At 58.4% G+C, this 23,664-nt stretch overlaps 1 long non-coding RNA gene across 1 annotated transcript; it reads right to left on the bottom strand.

Moving 5' to 3' along the window:
• Nucleotides 1–7,573: 7,573 nt before the first annotated feature.
• Nucleotides 7,574–10,052, bottom strand: LOC138847005 (uncharacterized). The gene is made up of 3 exons (XR_011384571.2): nt 9,967–10,052; nt 8,714–8,861; nt 7,574–7,761 (listed from the first exon to the last, which is right to left on the bottom strand). It is a non-coding gene; the product is annotated as an uncharacterized LOC138847005 (long non-coding RNA).
• Between the last annotated feature and the right edge of the window lie 13,612 nt (nt 10,053–23,664).

The raw sequence follows: 23,664 nt of genomic DNA, 5'->3' as shown, positions 1-23,664 counted from the left end.
GGTTTCCCCCAACTTGGCCAGAGGGGAATCTGCACTGTCCCTGCCTAAGGCGTCTTTAGGGCAGCCAGTCCTGCACTGATGCCCGGCCCCACCTCTTCGTCCATTCTGTTCTATGGGGACAAACACACAAACCAACAGAGCCCTGGGCAGGACACCTGTAAACTTCCTCTCCTCCCACTGCGCCGCCATGATCAGCATCCAGGCCCCTAGCTAGGTGCGCACCCAAACCCAAGTTCTTAGCTCCAGCCCATTTTCCCTGAATCCTCCGTGGCTTCACTCAGCAAACGCCTGCATTCGGCAGGACATGGGGTATGGTAGGGAGACAGCCAGAGGTTGCTAACTCGGACCTCCTGTCCCTAAAGGACTGTGGATCAACAGGGGGGCCCATATGCTGGAAAAGCGATCTAAAGTAGGACATGCAGGGGGTAGGCATTTGGCACAGAGGTTAAGACATCAAATCCCAGCTCTGCTTCTGACTCCAGCTTCCTGTTAATACACCCGGGGGGCAGCAAGTAATGGCTCAAGTACTTGGGTCCCTGCTACCCCCACGGGGGACCAGAATGAGCTTTGTTTTCTTAGCTTTGGCCTGGCCCTCAGCCCTGCTGCTGCAGGCATTTGAGGAATGAACCAGATGGGATGATGTCCGTGCCCTTCTTTCTGCATTTCGAACAAATAAACATTAAAAAAAAAAAAAAAGTGGGAATTACTCTGCGCAGGCAGCACTTTGGAGCATCTCTCCCGCAGGAACATCAGAGTGACCTTCCAGAGACACAAAACACGGGAAAGAAAAACACCCCCACCAGCTCCGAGGAATTCAAGTGCCCGGCACCTGCGAGGGTTTGGCCGGATGAGTCAGAGATCAAGCTGGAAAGGTGGGCTGGTGCCTGCTCAGACTGCCCGTGTGTTCCAGGCCAAGTTCCACTCATTCCACAGCCGCCGTCTCCCCACTGCTGCTTCGAGGACTGAAGAATTCGGCCTTCGCCCCTGCCGACGCAGCCAGCCCAGCCAGTCTAGCGAAAGCTGGGTGGCACTAAAGCCATGGCGAAATGGAAAGTCCACTGCTCCTCCCACTAAAAAAGACTCAAAGGAGACAGCTGCTGCCCCAGGAGCCCAGGTAATCTTACCGATGGGTGGCTTTTGCCCTGGATACCAGGCATAACCTCAGAAACTATGGCAACCTGGCTTGTTGACTTAACTTTTAAGCCCAAGCTACAGATAAGGCAGAGAAAACACTCAGAATGTAAGCTTTATCAAGCCCGGTGATGAACATGTCGAGGTTCAGGTTGCTGAAGGGAGGCAGAGCCAAGGACAGGGTGAGGCAAGGTGATGGTGGCTCCATTGCACAATGTCCAAGAGACAGCGGTCCAGGGGTCACAGAATGAGGGTCCAAGGCCACCACGGAAACGATGGATGACTCACAGAGCAGCTCCATTAGCTGTGTAAATAATTACGTCGGAAAGGTGTGGGCACGGGAGGTGAACTGGATTTGAATGACCGAGGTCATCATTAGCCTGACTCAACAGGCAGGGCCTGAGTTACCAGACACCGGACAAGGCCAGCCCCATCAAAACACGCATTGATTCCCCCAGAATGGCGATTCCCCCAGTTCACCTTTCTGGGCGGCCACAGTAAAGCAGAGACTGGGGAGATGGCAGGGAAGCCTTCTGTCGCCCTGCACAGGCACAGTTTTGAGAAAAATGACTTGGTAGTCACTACTCAGGGATTCCCTCACCAGCAGGAGCCTCGGTTCTGTGGTCAGCACAAGGTTGGTGGGGCATTTTAAGAGCATTTGTGGATGGATTTGATGGACAAGGAAAACATTCCTAAGGTGCATAACTCACAGGACATAAAGAATAGCGCAAAGCCCCTCGTCTCCAAATGCAAGCAACTCTACGACTGTGTTTCTCGGGAGATTTCAAGCACACACAGGCAAATACGTATACACAGGGTGTGCACGTCTTCCAACACGGCCCATCACAACTCTTCCTCTCTGCCAAATAAAAACCTCCCAGACATCAGCGGTAGCACTGTCTCCTGCTACATTTCTCTGTTATCGGTTTATCTCAGAGAGAGCTCTGTGTCGGCAATGAGCTTCCTAGTTTGCCTATCTTATAGTTGGATGGCGTCCAGCTGGGGATGGAGCAATCCTAAATGGCAGGTCTATTTCCACATGGCTCTGACACATGTGTCACAAACTTTCAAATTTATCCCAGTGGTAGGTGAAAAGCGGTCTCTTCTTTGTCAGGCTTTAATTTGCATGAGGTTGAGAAACGTCACTGAGAGCCATTTGTGTTTCCTTTTCTGTGACTGGTTCATACCTTTTGCCCATTTATATCAATTAGCCTTTTTTTTTTTTCTAAATCATCAGGTGTTTTCTCTTGGTCTGTCCTGAGTCTTCTGACTCTGCTGGTGGGGCTTCCTCACACACCCAAGCCTTGATGACCAAGCACACAGATTTCTCAATTTTTTTTTTTTTTATGGCTTTGGGGATTTCTGTCATAACTCAGAAAGGCCTTTTGGAGATGGTTACCACAAATTCTCCCATGGACCTTTGGTTGTTTTTTTTTCTTTTTAAAAATAATGATTGGACTATTTTTTTTTCTTTTTAAAAATACTGATTGGACTATGTTAAATGATTCAGAATTTCTGTTTGTAATGCGCGGTGCCCGTGTCCAGCAGCACGAGGTGTCGAGTGTGGGAGACACAGGTGAGTTCGGGTGGACCTGAATTAGGGCAGGGGTAGCAGGGAAGGCCAGAAGAGGCCATCCCGGAGAGCACAGGTCTTAGTTCAACAGGAAAAAAGCATAAAATAAACGCCCATTTCCCGTGTTTCCTCCGGGATGCTATCAGCAGAGAGCAGGGGACGCGGCGTTCTCAAGGTTGGAAGCCTGCGAGCGTCATCCGGGGACGGCACTGCTGGGTCCCCCAGGGCTCCTGCGGTCAGCACACCCGTGGAGCCGGGTGGCCTGGGTCCTAGACGGAGGCCGCCTAACGCTGGGGGTGGCCTGGGTCCCAGACAGCTGGGGCCACAATGATGCTATCCTCACGGAGGTCCCGGCCACCCTCAGGTCTCTGCGGTTGGCACCGTCTTTAAAGATGGAAGGAGAGCTCTGGGCAATTAACAGTGACACCGGCCACTGCCTCGGGGACCGAACCCGTGTCCCCCGAGGAGGGGCAGGTGGCTGGGGTCGATGCCGGACACTCCCGCCCCCGCCCCCGCGCCGAGCACCCCCGTCCTCCACAACACCCCGGCGCCCACATCCGAGCGCCATCTCGCCCGCGCTCAGGTGGGGACACGCGGTGGCGTTCCGGAGCCACAGCCCCAGGCTGGAGAGAAGCCGCCGCGCCGCCGCCGCCGCCGCCCCCACGACCGCCGGCTGCCCCGGAACCCAGCGCCGGCTCGGAGGCGGCCTCGCCCGCCCGGGAAGCGAGGGGGCGTGGCCAGGCTGCGCCGTACCACAGCCTCGGTTTTCTGGGGGGGGAAAGCCGGCGGAGAGGCCCGGATGGGCGGAGCGGCGGCCCCGGAGGCCACGCCCCCACCCCCGCGGCCGCGCGGAAGGTGGTAGCGCCTCAGTGGTGCGGGCCTGCGTACTGCCCCGGCGCCCCAGAGAGCGGCAGGCCGCCCGCGGTGAGTGCGCGCGACCCCGGGCGCGCGGTGGGCGAGGGCTGGGCCCCGGGGGTTCTGGGGTGTGCGGGGTGCGTGTCCCTGGCGCGGCCGCCGGGCCCTGAGGGCCGGGTGGCGGCCGCGTCTCTCCGGACGCCCGCTCGGAAGGCGTGACTCCCACCGGGCCCTTCCCTGGGTGGTCTTTCCTTCCACCTGGCCACTCCGGCCGCTCCTAGGAGTCGACCTGTCCGCGGCCTGCGGCCGGAGCGCCGCCTTCGAGCGCTTCCCCCGAGGAGCGTCTGAGGGCCCCGGGCCCCAGTGCTCGCGCCTCCTAGCCTCAGTTTCCCCATCTGTGCAGGGGGGCCTCGGGAGGCAGCGATCCCGCTGGGGCGGAAATCCCGTGGGTGAAGGGGCCCCGACCCTGACCCTGACCCTGACCCTGAGGGGGAGCCCGCAGCGAGCATCCCGGGGGCAGGTGCCCGTCGTCGACAGGTGTCTCGGGGCCGCCCCGACACCCTTGGGCCGAGTCTTGGCGGCAGCCAAGCAATTGGGTGAGAGGTCGAGGTTCCCTTTGGGCAGCAGTCGGGGGGAGGGGGGCCGCGGGGGAACTTGACCTCGACCTTTGCTTTTCATTGTGCGAGCTGGTGACCCCGCGGTGCAGCGTCTGGGGCCTCCCCAGTGGAAGTGGCAGCTCCCTGCGCTGGGGGGCTGGATGGGGGCCTGGCAGGCCTCTGTGGTCCCGGGCTGGGAACCTGGCTTCCTTGGGGCTGTGGACTCCTGTGCGGTGGCAGAGGGAGGCAGGATCCAGAGTGCAGAATGGAGAACCGTGGGGGCCTTTGTAGGCCCCGCCCCCCGGCTAGTTGTGGGACCCCCGCCCTGGGGTCCAGTGCCCTCCCTGGCCTAGGCCCTGTCGGTGGAGGTGACATCAAGTTCAGCCTCGCAGATCCCCTGGGAGTGGCCGTGGGGTTGGCTGGGTTAGGAGAACGCTCCAGAAAGTCCCAGTTGATAAACCGGTGAACCCAGAAGCTGAGTGTGCGTGTGTGTGTGTGCGTGTGCACGCGTGTGTGTGCCTGTCTCGATTCCCTGTCGAGAGAGTGGCCTGGGACTTCCATGCCCGTCCGATTGGGGAACCTGTTTCATGGAGGACACGGCTTCCCCGTTGCTAGGAGCGCCCAGAAAACAGGTCTGGGTTTCGGAGGGGGCAATGTTCTCATCCAGTTGTGTGGTGGTGCCGAGTGAGCTGCGCTCTCGTCTGGGGCTTGGAAAGCTGTTGGGTGGGGGTGAGGGTGCTGCAGCCACCATGAGTCCTCCCGGGTAGCAGGAGGTTAGAGCCGGCCAAGGGGGAAGTCTCTCGCTCAGGGTTGGTTCCCCCTCCACCCGGTGAAAACCGGGTCAGCTGAGTCCAACGTGGATCCTCAGAACCGCTTTGACCCGTTCAGAATGGTGCGTTGAAAGCCGGCGACGCGGCTCAATAGGCTAATCCTCCACCTTGCGGCGCCGGCACACCGGGTTCTAGTCCCGGTCGGGGCGCCGGATTCTGTCCCGGTTGCCCCTCTTCCAGGCCAGCTCTCTGCTATGGCCAGGGAGTGCAGTGGAGGATGGCCCAGGTGCTTGGGCCCTGCACCCCATGGGAGACCAGGAAAAAGCACCTGGATCCTGGCTCCTGCCATCGGAGCAGCGCGGTGCGCCGGCTGCAGCAGCGGCCATTGGAGGGTGAACCAACGGCAAAGGAAGACCTTTCTCTCTCTGTCTGTCTCTCACTGTCCACTCTGCCTGTCAAAAAAAAAAAAAAAGAATGGTGCGTTGAAAACCCAAGGGGCTGGCGCCGCAGCTCACTAGGCTAGTCCTCCACCTGCGGCACCGGCACCCCGGGTTCTAGTCCCGGTCGGGGCGCCAGATTCTGTCCCGGTTGCCCCTCTTCCAGTCCAGCTCTCTGCTGTGGCCCAGGAAGGCAGTGGAGGATGGCCCAAGTCCTTAGGCCCTGCACCCGCATGGGAGACCAGGTGAAGCACGTGGCTCCTGGCTTCGGATCAGCGCGGTGCGCCGGCCGTAGCGGCCATTGAGGGGTGAACCAAAGGAAAAGGAAGACCTTTCTCTGTCTTTCTCTCTCACTGTCCACTCTGCCTATCAAAAAAAAAAAAAAAAAAAAAAAAAAACCCAAGGAAGATTTCAAGGGACAAAGAATTTACCTCTTAGCTGCCGCCTGCCTTCTGCGCGTGGGGAAGTGTCCGTAGGCTTCTCTGACACCACTGGAGAGGCCGCTGCTCCCCTTGCTCCCTCACCCTCTCGTGCTTAGGGGCTGGGAACAGTGCAGGCCCAGACGCTCACACAGCCCGGGGCGGCGGGGGGAGGGGGCTTCTGCAGACCGCCCAGGCCCCCCCTGGGCTTCAATCCAGTGCTTTGAGATGCAACTGTTTATTATATGCTCAGAAGTTGGACAAAAGTGAAATGGATTCATTCATTCATTCATTCAAAAAGCAGAGTGACTAGAGAGAGAGATCTTCCATCCACTTCCATCCATGCCTGCAACAGCCGGGGCTGAGCCAGGAGCCCGGAGCTCCATCCAACGGGGTCTGCCACCTGCGTATCAGGGGCCCAAGCACTCGGGCCATCTGCTGCTGCCTCCCCGGCACATTAGCAGGGAGCTGGCTTGGAAGCAGAGCAGCTGGGACTCGAACCCGTGCTCTGACAGGGATGCCAGTGTTGGAAGCAGCGGCTTAACCTGCTGTGCCACAACGACCAGAAACGACTGCATTTTATAAAGATGTATATTTTGTTTTACAAAAGTAGTGAGTTTATTATTAACAAAGACTGTTTATAGAAACATGCAATAAAGATAGTATAGTGGGTGTCCTTGAGAGTTTTACACCAAGACAGATGGGCATGGCTAGCAGTGTAGGTTATGTCCTGTGGGTGTTTTTCTTCACACATGAAAACATTATTTTTATTGGCTGGCACCGTGGTATAGCAGGTTAAGCATCTGTGGCGCTGGCATCTCATGTTGGTGCCCGTTCGGGTCCCGGCTGCTCCTCTTCCAATCCAGCTGTCTGCCAATGCACCTGGAAAAACAGCAGAAGACGGCCCAAGTGCTAGGGACCCTGCACCCACGTGGGAGACCTGGAGAAAGCTCCTGGCTCCAGCCTGGCCTAGCTCCAGCTGCTGTAGCCATTTGGGCAGGAAGAATTCTCTCTCTCTCTTTCTCCTTCTCCCTCTCTCCTCCTCTCTCTGTAACTCTGCCTTTCAAATAAATTAAAAAAAAAATCTTTAAGAAAAGCTTTTTTAATGAAAATCTGTCTCTCTATAAAACAATAGGGATGTCTTGTGCTTAATTTTGTAGTACAAAATGAAAATGGCGCCGGTGCCCCTGGTCCGAGGCTGGCCTTTCGGTATCAGGGGTCTGTGTGTTGCCGTGTCGCGGTACGGCCAGCGTCGCCAGGGGATGGCTGTGGCACTGGCCACTTTTTCCTGTCGTGCGAGCCCTGCTGCCCTGAGTGTTCGCCGTCTGTGTGTGCTTGGGCAAATATTTTTGCATCATGGACTCTGAGAAGGAGTAGAGCTAGAGCAGTGTGTGTGAACTTTTAAATGGACATGGGTGCTTCCGAAATCCACGGAAGATGGAATTCAAAGATGAACTCCATTTGGCGGGGGGGGGGGGGGGGCGGGGGGGGGGGCGGGAATTGGTCTTCAAACAGTCCACAGAATACAGCAAACATTCTGCACGTGGCTTTAAACTTTTTTTTTTTTTTTTTTTTTTAGAAATCTTTTTTGTACCAAAATAAACTGATGTCTTAATTCCATCTTCCATGAACTTTCCGAAGCACCCCATGTTTGTTTAACAAATATTGGCTCAGTAGCGTGCGCCAGGGGACTAGAGCAAACGAGAAAGACACGGTCCCTCCTGGACCCAATCTTCACCGCAGAGGGACACGGCGCCACACGTGGCTCACCAGAAGGCGACAGCTGCCAGGTCGGGGTGTCTGGGCAAAGGTTAGGAATCCGAACATCAGCGGAGAGCCGCCGTCGTAGCGCTCCCACGCCAGCGCCGCCATTGTTCGTCCCGGAATCCCGAGACCACTTGCGAAGGGCGCCCAGGAGGCCTCAGAAAACCCAGGGGAAGTGGGAGTGAAAGTTACTCTTGGTGCAGCAGATCCAGACACCTGCGGGACATTGTTTCATAGTAACTCATTTTCCCTTTTCATTATTTTTAAAGATTTATTTGTTAGAGTGATTTTCTACCCACTGATTCTCTCCCCAGATGGCTGCAACAGCCAGGCCTGGGCCAGGTGGAAGCCAGGAGCCCAGAACTCTATCTGGGTCTCCCGTGTGAGTGGCAGGGGCCCAGGCACATTTGCAGGGAGCTGGATCAGAAGCGGAGCAGCTGGGTCTTGGACCTGTGGTCCCCTATGGGATGCCAGCGTCACAAAGGGCGGCTTAACCCACCGCGGCACACCACCAGCCCCTCCGTGAACTTTTTGAAGACCCCCTGTATTTTGGGGAATGTTACGCTGAGCTCTGTGCTAAGGCTGGGTTATGTGTGTTGCACACGTGTGCGTGCCCGGTATCAGAATTTTAGGTTCCCTGATGACACCCTAACGTTGTTGTTTCCTGTGCACGCTCCTGCCGGGCGGTGCTCTTGGGTGGGGGACCCCCTTGCTGACGGCTGTGGGTGTTGGTTCCTCTGCTGCCAGAGCCCCTGGCCATTTTCTTGCTGCATAAGATTGGTCTCTGGGGGGCCGGCACCGTGGCTCACTTGGTTAATCCTCCGCCTGTGGCGCCAGCATCCCAAATGGGCACAGGCTCTAGTCCTGGTTGCCCCTCTTCCAGGCCAGCTCTCTGCTGTGGCCAGGGAGTGCAGTGGAGGATGGCCCAAGTGCTTGGGCCCTGCACCCCATGGGAGACCAGGAAGAAGCTCCTGGCTCCTGGCTTTGGATCAGTGCAGTGTGTTGGCCGTAGCGGCCATTTGGGGAGTGAACCAACGGAAGGAAGACCTTTCTCTCTGTCTGTCTGTCTCTCTCTCTCTCTCTCTCACTGTCTAATTCTATCTGTAGAAAAAAAAAAAAGATTGCTCTCTGGTGAAGCGGGCATCTCCTGATTGGGATGATTGCTTACCAACAGAACGGCTCCTCACTCGCAGCCACACGAAGCGTGAGTGGGCGCCGCCATCTTCTGTGTCCATGTTCTGACCGTGTCTGACGCATGAACGGTGAATATCCTCGGGAGACTGTAAGTGCCAGTCCACGTTGCGTTGTTAGCGCTTCTGTGGGGGTGACAGAGCAAGACCGAGTTTCCCGTGCGGGTCTGCTCTCTGGCGCTTGACAGAACTCCCGTCCCCCTGGGCAGGAGGGGAGAAGCTTTTGGCCAGGGTGGCCTACCTGCCTGCACAGGCCTGATCTCAGGGCAGGGTCCCTGCTGCACTGCCCCCCACCCCCAAGAGCTCGCAAGGTGCGGCCTTTCCAGCCACTGCTTCTGCTGGTTCCTGGCAGGGTTGAGGTTCAGCCCTCAGGCTGTGAGGTTCTGGGGGGCCTGGGATTGCTGCTGGCAGGGCAGAGCCAGCATGCAGGCGGACAGGTATGGCCGGGTGCACCCAGCTCCTTCTGGAGGTGAGGGGCTCGCGTAGAAGGGGCTGCCTCGGGGCACAGGGGTTGTGCAGCCCTCCCCAGAAAAGGCGCTGTTTATTTAGGATTTACTTACTTATTTGAAAGGCAGAGCGAGAGAGAGGGAGAGAAAGATCTTACATCTCTGGTTTACTCCCCAAACGGTAGCAGCCGCCAGGGCCAGGCCAGGCTACAGCCCGGAACCCTGAACTCCACCTGGGTCTCCCATGGGAGTGGCAGGGGCCCAAGCACGCAGGCCATGTTCTGCTGCTTTCCCAGGTGCAGCTGCAGGCAGCTGGGTTGGAAGCAGTGCAGCCGGGACTTGAACCGGTACTGAGAGGGGATGCCGGCGTGGCGGGCCGCCGTGCAGGGCCGTGCTGTGAGAGCGGCAGTGTGGTCGCTGGCACCAGTAGCATTTCCTGCCCCGGAGCCTTCGGACCTGCTGTGGTTGGTCACACCGACGGGGAGTGGCTGCCGGTCCCAACCCCCTGGAGGTGCTGGGGTCTGCAGTGGGAGGTCTCAGCCTTTGTGATAGTGTTGCAGGAGGGAGGGCCGTCCTCCTGGGCGGGGGCCTGCCCGGTGCTGTCCAGAAATCGGTTCCTTTCGAGGCTAAACTGGAATCTCCTATTGGGCCTGAGTGTGCGGTGGGCGGCGGGCGGCGGGCTGGTCTCAGAGGGAGACCACCTGCGGCCGGGAGGTGGGATGGGAGGCGCTGGCCTCTGTCCCCTGGGTGCTCTGGGCTGTGCCTGCTATTCGGACGTTACTAACCTGCTTCCAGGCGAGCGGCGCTGCCTTTGGGCCTGTCTTCCTTCCCTCTCCCCGGTTTACCTTAGCCAGCCCACGCCACCCCTCCCCTGGGGGTTGTGTGCCCGTGCCGGGAACGCCGTGATCCTGTTTTCCTCTCACCTCCAGGGGCACACCTCGTCACCGCGTGGGCAGGCTGAGTCTGGGCAAAGGTTGCCAGGGCTGGGTTAGGAACACACCAACTCCGGTCACCCTTGAACTTGGGCGCCCCAGCTGCGTGTCTCCTGGGGTGAACTTTTGATACCGCACACAGTGGCCACGACAGCTCTCAAAGCCACAGGGCAGCGGATCAGCCAATGGCGGCCGGGCTCGTCTGGGGGTGGGACTTTGCTCAGTGCACGGGCCAGGTGTCGGGGCGGGGTCCGTCCCGTGAAGGGGGCTGTTTGTTGGTTTTGGGTAAGGGTTTCAGAGCCTTTGTTTATGAAATCACAGGGAATGACACGGACGTGTTGGTCACGGTCCCTTATGTAACTGATCTGCAAACTCTGTGAGGTCCTTCAGTGCCACCAGCCGCCCGCTGTCCACCTGAGCCTCTGCAGCGAGGCGCCCGTCCCAGACAGCGGCCTCGCCGCCCTCCTGGTCCCTGCACCTCCCCCACCCGTCCTGCGTCTTCTGCCACCAACGCCTGTGAGATTTTGGCCTTTGGATTTCTTTCTACTGCTGAGGTCTTGGGGGTGCCCTTGCTGTGCTGGCCCCCCAGATCGACTCTGTCGGGTCTGAAGTTGTCGCACTCTGTGCCTCCCCAGCGCCCACGCACCTGGTGCCAGGTTCACGTTCCGGCCTGCGTTGCTCAGGAGCTTACAGTGACCGACAGTAAGAGGAGCCTGCTGCCCCTTGCTGTGCTCAGCCGGGGTGGAAGCTGGTTGACTGTCGGGTCCTGTGCTCTCCCCAGCAACACCAAAAATTAAGACCCAGGGGCCTCGTGCCTGCAGGTGGGTGACCACCCGCACCGAACAATGGTTGAGGGAAGCCGCCTCCCGGCGGCGCGGAACTCGGCTCAGGGCGTCCAGGAGAGATGGGTGGGGTGGCCCAGCAAGTGTTCTGGGAGAGGCGACACAGGGGCCTTGTCACAGGAGGAACGCTTCCCCGAGCCTTCCTGCGAGTGTCGCCGAGGAGAGCCACGTGTCGCGGCCCCTGTGCTCAGCAGGTGTCTGGAACGCTTGTGAGTGCCAGCCCCCCCCCCGCCCCCACGAGAGTGAGGTGCTGGACGCAGGGGCGCGGCAGGGGGAGCAGGAGTGCTTCCCACGGGCTGGGCCTCGGGCTGCAGGCACAGTTGTAGCACTGCGAGGGACGCATCGTGGCAGGGTGGGAGTGCGTGCCAGGCCCTCCCCCAACAAGAGCGAGGTGCTGGAGGCAGGGGCAGGGCGGGGGGAGCTGGGATGCTTCCCATGGGCTGGGGCCCCAGGCCTCGGGCTGCAGGCGCAGTTGTAGCACTGCGAGGGACGCATCGTGGCAGGGTGGGGGTGAAGGTTGAGGACCTGGGGGCGTGAGCGGGAGGCAGCTTAGGAAGCCCCCGCCCCCGTGAAGGGAGCAGAGAGCAGTGGGTGTGTCCCGTGGGGTGTGGGGCAGTGACAGGTCCAGGTGATCTCACCCACTCAGTCACGGAGCGCGTGGTGCACATCGAGTCCCCAGCTTGGGCCAAGCCCGGTAAACACGTGGGGCGCAGAGATGCAGGGCTTACGTAATCATCCGGGGGGTGCACCCTGGGTCGTTTAAGGAAGCTGTCTGTCTCCGGCCCTGCCTTGTTCTCGGAAGGGGTTGCAGTGGGTAGAGTGGAGTGGCCCCGGGTTCGAATCTTGTTCTGCCATCTGTCAGTCCCCCGGCATCACTGGGAAGGTCTGAACCCCTGTGGCAAGTGCAGCCGCTGTGCCCCAGAGCCGCTGCGAGGATGCAGTGCCCCGTGGTAAGCGCTTAGTCCGTGCCGCTGCTACAGTTCCTGTTCATTTAGAGAAGGACGTCCACAGCCGAGGCGACTGAGGCAGGTGGACGGGGACAGCGGGAGGAGGAGCTGCAGCTGCTTGGAGACGCCGGGGTCAGGCAGGGGTGGCCGCTGGTGGGGACCTGGCTCCTCCTGCGCTGATGTCTGGCATGGACGGTGCTCATGGCCGCACGGTGCATCGGGGTACTGAACGCTGCGAGTTAACACCCTGGAGTGGTGGAGCTCACGGGGTGCGAGTTCTGTCTCGGTCTTGAAAAGTCACGTCTACAGGTCATGCGCTTTTTTTTTTTTTTTTTTTTTTTTTTTAAGGCCGTACTTATTTATTTGAAAGGCAGAGATCTTCCATCATCTACTGACTCGTTCCCCAAGTGGCCGCAACAGCCAGGGCTGGGCCAGGCCAAAGCCAAGAGCCTGCAGCTCCGTCTGGGTCTCCCGTGGGGGCTGCAGGGCCCCAAGCACTTGGGCCATCCTCCCCTGCTTTCCCAAGTGCATTAGCAGGGAGCTGGATGGGACGTGGAGCAGCCGGGACTCAAACCAGCCCTCGTGTGGGATGCCAGCGTCACCGGTGGTGGCTGCGCCCGCTGGGCCACAGTGCCGGCCTGGTCACAAATTCTGGAGCGACTGTACTCCCACAGGTTCTGCCAGCAGCCCCGAGAGCCCTTGAGCAGGCCCTGTACCCCTGCAGCAGACGTGTGTGTCATGCTGCTCTTTTAAAAAAATTTTTCAAAATTTGTTACTTTGACAGGCAGAGAGGGACAGAGGGCATCCACTTGTGGGTCCATCCCCCAAATGCCCACAATGGCCAGGGCTGGGCCAAGCCGAAGCCAGGAGCCTGGAACTCCATCCGGGTATCTCACCTGGGTGGCAGGGGCTCAAATACCTGAGCCACGGTGTGCCGCGCCCCAGGCTGCACGTGAGCAGGGAGCTGGAATCGGAAGCAGAGCTGGGCTCTGCACAGGCTCTCTTGTACGGGGCAGGGTGGGCCTCCCGGGGCCTCTTAACCTCTGTTCCAAACACCCGCCCCCACATCCCTCTAGAAGTGGGCGTGGGCTGCTAGCCCGGGAGGGGAAGTGACAGGTGTCGCTTAAAGAGGCCTGAGGAGCTGGAGTGGGCCCCCCACCGTCTCCCCCACATCGCAGCAGCCCTGGAGGTCACACGCGGGGGGGGGGGGGGCAGCAGAAGCTCTCAGAACCTCTGCAGGAGTCACCTGGTGGGGGCCTGGTGGGGCCCTGCCTGCACGGGGCGTGCTGTGCGTGCCCACGAGGACCCCTGCTCTTGATAGTGAGCCTGGGGGTGTCTTCCTGCATGGGGAGGGGTCTTCCACCTGGAAGCCACAGCATAAGCAGCAGAGCGCTGTTCTGTTAACCCAGGCACATCCCCATAGCTCACTGCCCCTAGCACCAGCTCTTGACCACGTCTCTGGGGCGGAGGTGGAGCCCAGTGCACCTGTCCCAAGCAGCAGGTGTGGTCGGGAGTCAGGGCCATCGGAAGCTCTCTCCCAACAGTGGGCGGTCTCATAAATGGGGTGGTAATTGTGGCTGTTTTTTTTTTAAGATTTATTTATTTATTTGAAGGGCAGAGTTACAGAGAGAGGAGAGGCAGAGAGAGGTCTCCATCTGCTGGTTCACTTCCCAAATGGCCACAAGGCTTGCCACACGAAGTGCCCTGGAGGGTCTCACAGGGTCCTTAGCTCTCCCCTGGGGGCGGGCGTTTGGTGCCAATCAGAGTGCCTGGATTTGAGTCCCAGCTCCGTTTCCGACTCCAGCTCCCTGTAGCGTGCACCCTGGGAGGCAGCCTCTGACGAGTGACCAAGCACCTGGGCTCCTGTCACCCACATGGGAGACCGGATTGAGTTCCGGCTTCTAGCTGTTGCAGTGAGCTAGCAGGTGGCAGATCTGTGGTGTGTGTGTGTGTGTGTGTGTGTGTGTGTGTGTGTGTCTGCGTGTCTGCCAAGTGCTTGGGTCCTGCACCCGCGTGGGAGACCAGGAAGAAGCACCTGGCTCCTGGCTTCGGATCAGCACAGCACCAGCCATGGTGGCCATTTGGGGGGTGAACCTATGGAAAAAGGAAGACCTTTCTCTCTGTCTGTCTCTCTCTCACTGTCTAACTGTGCCTGTCAAAAAAGAAAAATTAATAAATTTTAAAATGAAAAAAGCTCCCTCTGTAAGTCGATGGCCGTGAGACTTTGAGTCACTTGTTTGGCTCCCGGGTCTTTGAATCCGTCTACACATGGCTGAGATAACCTCTCTCTAACCAAGTTTGTCACGCTGAGCAGAGGAGGGTGCTGGCAGTGCCCAGCGTGCCGCCGGCTGTGCCGTGGCGCCAGTGTTGGCTCCCTCGCCCAGCCCCTGCTTGTTGAGGTTGCGGTGAACACAGGGCCGCCAAGAGCCAGGCCTTGCCTCTGTGGTCCCGAGTGCTTTGTTTTGTTTTAAGAGCCCTTGTTTCTTGGAGGCTGTGAGGAATTCAGATCACCAAACATTGATTCAGCACTCGCTGGATCAGTGACGCAGAGCCAGGCTGGAATGTGGGAATGTGGGAGCTGCCAGAAGCTGCCAGAAGCCTCGCGGTGAGGCCGCTGCCGGCCTGGTTTTGTTTTGCTTGGTAGCTTTATGTTTTTAACCAATGTTATACCTGCAGAACCTGGCACAGAGAGTGTCCTTTGTGTTTCTCACCCAGCCTTCCCTGGCGCTAACCCCTTACATCAGAACAGAATGATCAAGAAAGGGAAGTGACCCCGTACGACGCCACGTACCACATCAAGCCTTGGCCAGCTTCTTTGTTTATTCTAAGAGAATGCACGTTGCAGTCCAAGTGGGCATCTCCACAAAGGACTCAGAGCCTAGTGTGCATTTTATTATTATCTTTTAAAGCTTTATTTTTATTTACTTGAAAGAGTTACAGAGAGACGGAGAAGCAAAAACAGAGATCTTCATCCACTGGTTCACTCCCCAAATGGCCATCAGGGCCAGGGCTGGGCCAGGCTGAAGCCAGGAGCCAGGAGCTTCTTCCGGACCTCCCAGAAATACCAGGGCCCAAGCACGTGAGTCAGCTTCTGCTGCTTTCCCAGGTGCATCAGCAGGGAGCTGGATGGGAAGTGGAGCAGCCAGGACTAGAACCGGCACCCACGCAGGAGGCTGGAGTTGCAGGCTGTGGCTCCACCCCCTAGGCCACGGCACCAGCATCAGCCTCTTTATTAAGGGCCAGATGGGTCCACGCTTCCAGCTTTGTGAGCTCAAAAGATCTCTGGAACAACCACTCACTCAGTGAGGATGTGAAAAGTTGGAATCCTCCCAAGCTGCTGATGGAGACCTCAAGTAGGGCATCTGCTGTGGGAGACGATGCCTCTCCTCGGGGCATGGGACAGAGGACCCCACCCAGCAGCTCCACCTGTGTTGTCTTAGCAAGAAAGCAGCCCCAGGGCCGCCTGCAGCACCAGCATCCCATATGGGCGCAGGTTCAAGTCCCGGTTGCTCCACTCCCAGTCTCTCTCCCTACTGATGTTCTAGGGAAAGCAGCAGAAGATGGTCCAAGTGCTTGGGCACCTGCACCCATGCGGAGACCCAGAGGAAGCTTCTGGCTGGGGTCTTTGCAGCCATGTGGGGACTGTAACTGCCTTTCAAATAAATAAATCTAAAAAAAAAAAAAAAAAAGGCACTCCAGACCAACGTTGGTATGGAACTTCATTCCCCAAAGTGGGCTGTGCAGGGCCTGCCGGTTTTGACGTCAGCCGCAGGCCTGTGAATTTCACCCATTTTCCCAGCATGTCCTCCTCTTCCCGGCTCCTGTCCAGGACCTTACCTTGCCATTACTTATGGCGTCTCCCTAGTTTCTCCCAATCTGGGCCAGCTCCTTAGCCATTCATAACCTTGAAGCTTCTGAAAATCATGGATCGGTCACTCTAGAATTGCCCTCAGTTTGGGTTTGTCTCCTGTTTTCCCACGATTTGTAGCAACAATATCACAAAAACAGGATTGCGTCCTTCTCCGCTCATCACATGGCCAGTGACGGTCACCTGGACCTCTTGCTAGATCTTTATTCTGTGGTTAAGGAGCTACTAATCCCTCCACCTGCAATGAACAGTCTAAAAAAGGAAATTAAGAAAAACAATTCCATCTGCAATAGAATAAAAAAGATAGCATACTCGGGAATAAATTTAAACAAGGAGGTATAAAACTTTTGCCCTGAAAACCACAGAACATTCTGAAAGCAGAGAAGACCTGCATAGACAGAAAGATATCCCATGTTCATGGATAGGAAGGAAGACAATACTGTTGCAATAGATAGCGTGTTCCCATCCCAAAGCAATGTACAGGTCCACCCCTGCTAGAATCCCAGTGGCTTCTTAGGCAGCAGTGGAAAAGCGAATCCTAAATTCAAGTGGAATCGCAAGGGACTCCAGATTGCTGGCACACTGTTGAGTAGGAAGCACCAGGTTGGAGGACACATACTTCCTCATTTCTAAACTTACACCAGAGCTACAGAAAGCAAGAGGGAGACAGAGAGAAAGGTCTTCTATCTGCTGGTTCACTCCCCAGGTGGCCAATCTGAAGCCAGGATCCAGGAAGCTTCCTCAGGGTCTGCCATGCAGTTGCAGGGCCCTAGGTACTTGGGCCATCTTCTACTGCTTTCCCAGGCCACAGCAGAGAGCTGGATCGGAAGAGGAGCAGCTGGGACATGAACCAGTGCCCATATGGGATGCCGGCACTGCAGACAGGGGCCTACTACGCCGCAGCGCTGGCCCCTAGCTTACTGATTTTCAGCCCAGGTGCCCAGACCCCTCAGTGGGGAAGGACTGCTCTCATTAACAATTCCTGTGAGGTCAACTGGATGTCCACACAAAAGGATGAAGCTGGCTCCTCTCCTTGTACCGTATTCAGGTCAGCTCCTGTTGGATCAAATTTCTAAATGTAAGAGCTGAAACCATAAAACTTCTAAAGCAACCACAGAGGGTAAATTGGGTAGATTTTCATGACCTGGGGCTCAGCAGTGATTTCTTAGATGGGATCTCAGATGCACAAGCAACGCCGGCAAAGAAATTGGGCCTCATGAAAATTAAAAATGTGCGTGCATCGAAGGATGCCACCAAGACAGTCCCCACCATGGGAAAAAGTACTTGCAAGTTGTTTGGGGAGGATGTAGTTTCTGGAATGTCTGAAGGACTCCCACCCGGGGCTGCGGTTGTGATGCAGAGGGTTAAGCTGCTTCATGCGGACATCCCGCATTGGAGTTGCTGGTTCAAGTCCCGGCTGCTCCGCCCCAGTTCCAGCTCCGTGCTGGCGCATCCTGGGAAGGCAGTGTATGATGGCCCAAGTACCTGGGTCCTCGCCACCACATGGGAGACCCTCATGGAGTTCCCAGATCCTGGCTTTGGCCCGGCCCAGCCCTGGCTGTTGTATGCATTTGGGGAGTGAGCTAGTGAATGGAAGATTTTTGTCTGTCTCTGTGTCTTTGCCACAGAAAAAAATACACACTTACATTTAAAAAAATTTTAAAAGCTAGTAAATGAAAAATGATGGATGTTATACTTACTATGTGCGATATGTTATCTTGAAATATGTGTACATTGTGGAATGGTTGAATCAAGGTATTTAACATACGCATTATCTCATATACTTACCAGGTTTTGTAGTGAAAACACTTAAAACCTACTGTTTAAGAGTTATTCATGGCCAGCACCGCGGCTCACTTGGCTAATCCTCTGCCTGCAGCGCCGGCACACCGGGTTCTAGTCCCGGTCGGGGCGCCGGATTCTGTCCCGGTTGCCCCTCTTCCAGGCCAGCTCTCTGCTGTGGCCAGGGAGTGCAGTGGAGGATGGCCCAAGTGCTTGGGCCCTGCACCCCATGGGAGACCAGGAGGAAGCACCTGGCTCCTGGCTTCAGATCGGCACAGCGGCAGTGGCGGCCACTTGGGGGGTGAACCAACGGCAAAGGAAGACCTTTCTCTCTGTCTCTCTCTCTCACACTGTCTAAACTCTGCCTGTCAAAAAAAAAAAAAAAAAGTTATTCATTAATTTACTTGAAAGGCAGAGCATCAGAGACAGAGAAAGATCTTCCGTCAACTGGCTCACTCCCAAATAGCCCCAACCCCATCGGAGCCAGGAGCCCGGAGCCAGGATCGCCATCCGGTCTCCCAGGTGGGCAGCAGGGGCCAAGCACTTGGGCCGTCCTCTGCTGCTTTTCCAGGCGCGTTAGCAGGGAGCTGGATCGGACGTGGAGCAGCTGGGACCCAGCCGGGATTTGAACCGTCCGTCACACGGGATGCTGGCATCTCAGGGGTAGCCCAGCCTGCTTCACGAATCCTGTGAATTCTTTTCCTGAATTACTTGAGAGTAATTTGCAGACACAGCGCTTGCTTGCTTCTAAGTCCATCCACTTGCATTTCCTGGAAGTCAAGGACATGGCCAGGTCACGGGTCAGCGCCAGGGAATGCGCCCTGCGTTGTCTGTTCCGTCGCTCGCGTCTTCCCGTGTCTTCCAGCAGCAGCAAAGCCTCTTCCTGGCGCAGGCGCACAGCCGCCTCAGCCCGAGCCTCTGGTCGGGGACAGCACTCCCGGGGTTGTCTCACGTGACCTTGACATTTCCCGGGAAGTCGGCGCTTTGCTCTGCGGGGCGTCTGACTTTTCCTCGCGTGAGAGTCTCGCGTGTGTGTTTCGGCAGAGCGTCATGGACACGGCGTTGTGCACGTGGGCACCCTGTCCGGCCCATGATGTCAGTTCCTGCCCCCGCCGGCGGCCCCAACCGCCCCTCACCCTCTGTGTTCCATCGGTGGGTTTCTCATCAGACCATGTTCACGCCCTGAGGCTGCTCGTGTGGGACGGCGTCGGCTGCGGTGGCTGCCCAGGGGCTCCAGTCCTCCCGCGTGGGCTGCGGGCGGCCTGCAGAGCTCGGCTCTCCCTGCCACCCACCCTGTGCTTGTTGATTTCTGTCAGAGTCCTGCACGGCTCAGATGCCCTGCAGGGGCTTCCACACACACACACACACACCCGCCCCCGTCTCCCAGCACAGCGAGGGGACCCAGGCCCACGCACCAGGCGTCCTGCCCCAGTCTGGCCGAGGCCACGGCCGGACGTGGAGAGGCCCAGGCCCAGGCATCGGGCGGCTCAGCCGCTGCTTCCGGGCCTTCGAAGTCCAGGACACTGGGAAGCACCTTGGGCACTTGCGCCCCTGCCTGTCGGCTCGGGAAACACGGGTGCGGCGCCAGCCCCCATGGCCTCCGTCATCCCTCCTCTCTGTCCGTGACTTCCTCCTGTGGCTGCTTCTGCATTTTTATTTCTGGTTTTACAAGCACGGCCCGCACCGGAGGGCTCATTATTGCCGCCAGGCCGAGCGCAGGTGCTGTCTGGTGGAAGCCACCGTCCCGTCGCCCGCGTGCCCCGGTCGTTTTTCCACAGAGATACCCATTTTTCTAACGTCTCATTAATGAAAGCACAGCTTGTCTTTTTTTAAATTTAATACGTTTGCGCAGTCTTCTGACCGGAGTACTGTAGCCCTGTAACTTTGTTTTTCTTTTTTTTTTTTTTCTTTTTTTTTTATTTAAGAGGCAGAAACACAGCGTTCCTCTCATGGGTTCATTCCCTAAATACCTGCAACAGGTGGGGCTGGGCCAGGCCCGGAGCGCGGAGCCAGGATGGCAGTGCTGGCTCCCCTGTGGATGGCGGGGGCCCAGCAGCCTGCAGCTGCCACGGGTGCCTCCCGGGAGTCCAGCGCGGACCCTCCTGCGTGGGTCAGGGCGTCTTAGCTTCCCATGGGGCTGTTCACCTGCTGGCTGCCTGGCGTCCCGTGCTCTGGAGTTGGGAGGCGTGAGCCCCAGTTTGGGCTGCGAGAGGCAGGGCTGCTGGGAAGGTGCTGCAGGGCCCGGCTGGGCAGGTCTGGGAGAAGAACCGTGGGCCCAAGAGCCCGCACACTCCGTTTCCCCTGAAGAAAGGAGCTTTGGGGGCCGGCGCTGTGGCGACACCAGCATCCCACACGGGTACCTGTTGGTGTCCCGGTCACTCCATTTCCAATCCAGAACCTTCCCGTATGCACGACGGCCTGGTCTCCCACGTGGGTGCAGGGGCCCGTGCACTCGGGCCCTTTCCGCTGCCTTCCCAGGCCATCAGCGGGGGGCTGCACTGGAAGCAGAGCAGTCGGGCCTGGAGCTCTTTCCCCGACCTGGGACGCCAGCGTCACCAGTGCCAGCCTTTGGGTTTACAACTTTTCTTCCTGTGTCCAAACCAACACCCTAACCTGTGTTTAGGTGATTTTGATAAGGGAAGAATATAAGGAAATAAATAAGTAGCGCTACTATAAATACCACGGGGCCGTGTAACTGTGACCCCTGCAAAGCCCTGCTGTAAATACTACTGCAATAGTACAGCTGCACCATCCCTAGACCCCCGTGCAGCCCAAGGAGGGTCACTTGGCAGCCAGAAAGCATGCCTTAAACAGAGGAATCCAGCGGACCCGCTTCCCTTAGGCTGACGAATGAGAAGAGTGCAGGAAAGTTCCAGAGAGAAAATAGAAAACAGACAGGCAGGCGGCCGGATGCCGATCCAGAGTTCCGCCCGAAACCGTGACGCTTAAGCAGCCGAGACTCGGCCGGGAGGCGGCGAGGTCCCCGTCACAGAGGAGGCTGGAGGTGGCACAGCGGGCGTGGGTGCAGAGGCGCCCGGGAGGGCGGGCCCCGGAGTCTGGCTCCTTTCTCTGCCTGCCATGGTTTAGGGTCCTGGGCCCTCCTGCTCCAGCCGGAGGAGCGGCGAGCCCCCGTGGGGAACAGCTGCTTTGGCCGGTGCGGACTCGATGGGTTTGAAGAGACTTCACGCAGGAGTTATGCAGGCGAGCCGGTGGAGCCGGGAGCCGGGGCGTGTTTGCTCAGCCCTGAAACATTTGGGTGAAGCCGACAGAACTGGCGCTTCCTGCCTGCCTCTGTCAGGGGACCGCCCCAGACCCCCCTGTCGCGGGGGCCTGCCGTGGGCTGGTCACCGCGTCCATCGTCTGCGCTCTCTGTGACGCGCGCGTGTGCACGTATGCAGGGCAAGGTGCATACACGTGTGTGGGGTGGGGTGGGAGAAGATCCAGGAACCTGCCACTGCGCGTTAACCCAGGGCGGGGACCGGAGCCGTTCCAGCACATCCTGGGCGCTCAGCCAGTTCCTGGTGCCCACGGTACCTGGTCTGCGTGCAGGAGCCGGGGCGGCACCTTCTCCGTCGTTCCCGCCTGTCACCCGGCCTCTGTGGCCACACCTCCTGCAGGGACCACACCCCCAGCGGCTCCTGGTTCCTGACGCCCTGGGCCCCTCCAGTTCCTTCCCTGTGTCACCAGCCTCGTGTTTCCGTCCCTCCCCCACCTCCTGGAACCCTGTCTGGTCCTGTCCATTTACCTTAATGCGAGGCACGGGCACCCTCGCTCTCCGCTTCATGGGTTGCAAGCCAGATGGCCGTGGCCCCAGAGTTGCAGCCGTCAGCCCCGGGGGGGGGGGGGGGGCTCGGTCAGCAGGGGTGGGGCTGAGTGACACCGCCCCAGCCTGCGGGCTGCCCAGTCCTGCTCCCACAGGTCCCCACCCCCGGGGCCGCCTCCCACTTTCGAGATGTTGCGTTAGACACATGCCAGTCATGCGTGTCCAAGTTAAGCTCTGTCATGTGGGGGAGAGGGTGTCCGTCATGCGCCCTGTTCTCTCTGGCACCCTGGCCGGGGCCGCGTGGCACCGTGGGGGCAGGCACTGCCCAGTAGTAGTGTCCTGTTCCCGTGACCACGTGCTGTGAGCCCAGGGGCCTCAGCCCTGGGCTGGGCCCAGGTCCCACAGAGAGTGCCCCGCCCTGGCTCAGCAGGCAGCACTGGCGGCTCAGGTGATTGGGTGCCTTGCCACCCGCCTGGGAGCTCCTGGCCCAGCCCAGGGCTGCTGTGGGCACTGACGGAGCAAAACAGTAGATGGGCGATGGGTCTGCTCCTCTCTCTCTGCTGTCAAATAAGTGATTTTTTTTTAAGCCTCAGGCACACTAAAAATAAAGTGTGAAGTTACCTTCTGGCTGTGTGGATGAGGGATAACAAGTGACCTTGTGTTTGAACTTGAGTCCCACACCCTAGACATCTCATGACGGATGTCCTGGCCCCAGGCACTGGGGGAGAGCTCCTGGAGAAGTTTTTATTGTTATTAATATTTTTTTTTTTTGCCGGCGCCGCGGCTCACTAGGCTAATCCTCCTCCTAGCGGCGCCGGCACACCGGGTTCTAGTCCCGGTCGGGGCACCGGATTCTGTCCCGGTTGCCCCTCTTCCAGGCCAGCTCTCTGCTGTGGCCAGGGAGTGCAGTGGAGGATGGCCCAGGTGCTTGGGCCCTGCACCCCATGGGAGACCAGGAAAAGCACCTGGCTCCTGGCTCCTGCCATCGGATCAGCGCGGTGCGCCAGCCGCAGCGCGCCGGCCGCGGCGGCCATTGGAGGGTGAACCAACGGCAAAAGGAAGACCTTTCTCTCTGTCTCTCTCTCTCACTGTCCACTCTGCCTGTCAAAAAATAAAAAAAAAAATAAAAATAAAAATATTTTTTTTTTGACAGGCAGAGTGGACAAAGAGAGAGACAGAGAGAAAGGTCTTCCTTTTTTTGCCGTTGGTTCACCCTCCAATGGCCGCCGCGGCCGGCGCACCGCGCTGATCCGATGGCAGGAGCCAGGTACTTATCCTGGTCTCCCATAGGGTGCAGGGCCCAAGCACTTGGGCCATCCTCCACTGCACTCCTGGCCACAGCAGAGAGCTGGCCTGGAAGAGGGGCAACCGGGACAGAATCCGGTGCCCTGACCAGGACTAGAACCCAGTGTGCCGGCGCCGCAAGGCGGAGGATTAGCCTAGTGAGCCGCGGCGCCAGCCTTTATTAACTTATTTGACAGGGTTCCCACCACCGGTCCTCTCCCCAGAGACCCACAGTGGCAGGGACCTGCGTGCTTGGGCCCTCACCTGCTGCCTCCCAGGGTGCGCATTAGCAGGGAGCCGGAGCTGAGATGTGGGAGGCAGGTGTCGACCGTGAGGCTAAGCACTCGCTCCTGCACCTGCTGCAGACACGGTTCCAACAGCGGCTTCCTGGTTCACGCAGGTTGAGAACAGCTTAATGAGAAGTGAGGGGCCTCGGAAGGAAGCGGGCACTGTCGTAACAGGAACAGCTGCCCTGCCCCCGAACAGGGACGCAGACCCCGGCCCACCCCAGCCTCTCCCCTGCTCGCGAGGCCCAGAGCACAGTGATGCATGGCTGAGTGACCTGGAAAAGGCAGGCGTGGACTTTGGGAAGACAGCAAAGCTCGCTCTTTAACATTTTTGTTAATTTGAGAGGCAGGGAAGGAGAAAGAAAGAGAGCGCTCCTGTCTGTTGGTTCACTCCCCAAGTGCCTGCAGTGGCCAGGTCTGGGCTGGGGCCAGAGCCAAGAGCTGGGAATGCAATCCAGGTCTCCCACATGGGTGGCAGGCACTCAGTCACTCGAACCACCCCCACTGTCCGCCAGGCTGTGCACAGGCAGGAAGCTGGAGTCCGGAGCTGAGACAGAGAGAGTCATCCACTGGTTCACTCCCCAGATGGCTGCAATGGCTGGAGCTGTACCCGTCTGAAGCCAGGAGCCAGGAGCTTCTTCCGGGTCTCCCACACAGATGCAGGGGCTCAAGGACTTGGGCCACCTTCCACTGCTTTCCCAGGCCACAATAGGGAGCTGGATTGGAAGTGGAGCAGCCGGGACTTGAACCGGCGCCCACATGGGATGCCGGCACTGCA

Source organism: Oryctolagus cuniculus, chromosome 19, assembly GCF_051225735.1.
Source record: "Oryctolagus cuniculus isolate XC-2025 breed Fujian yellow rabbit chromosome 19, ASM5122573v1, whole genome shotgun sequence".
Taxonomy (NCBI): domain Eukaryota; kingdom Metazoa; phylum Chordata; class Mammalia; order Lagomorpha; family Leporidae; genus Oryctolagus; species Oryctolagus cuniculus.
The sequence above is the reverse complement of the archived record's forward strand: the minus strand, read 5'-3'. Positions and strand labels throughout refer to the sequence as shown.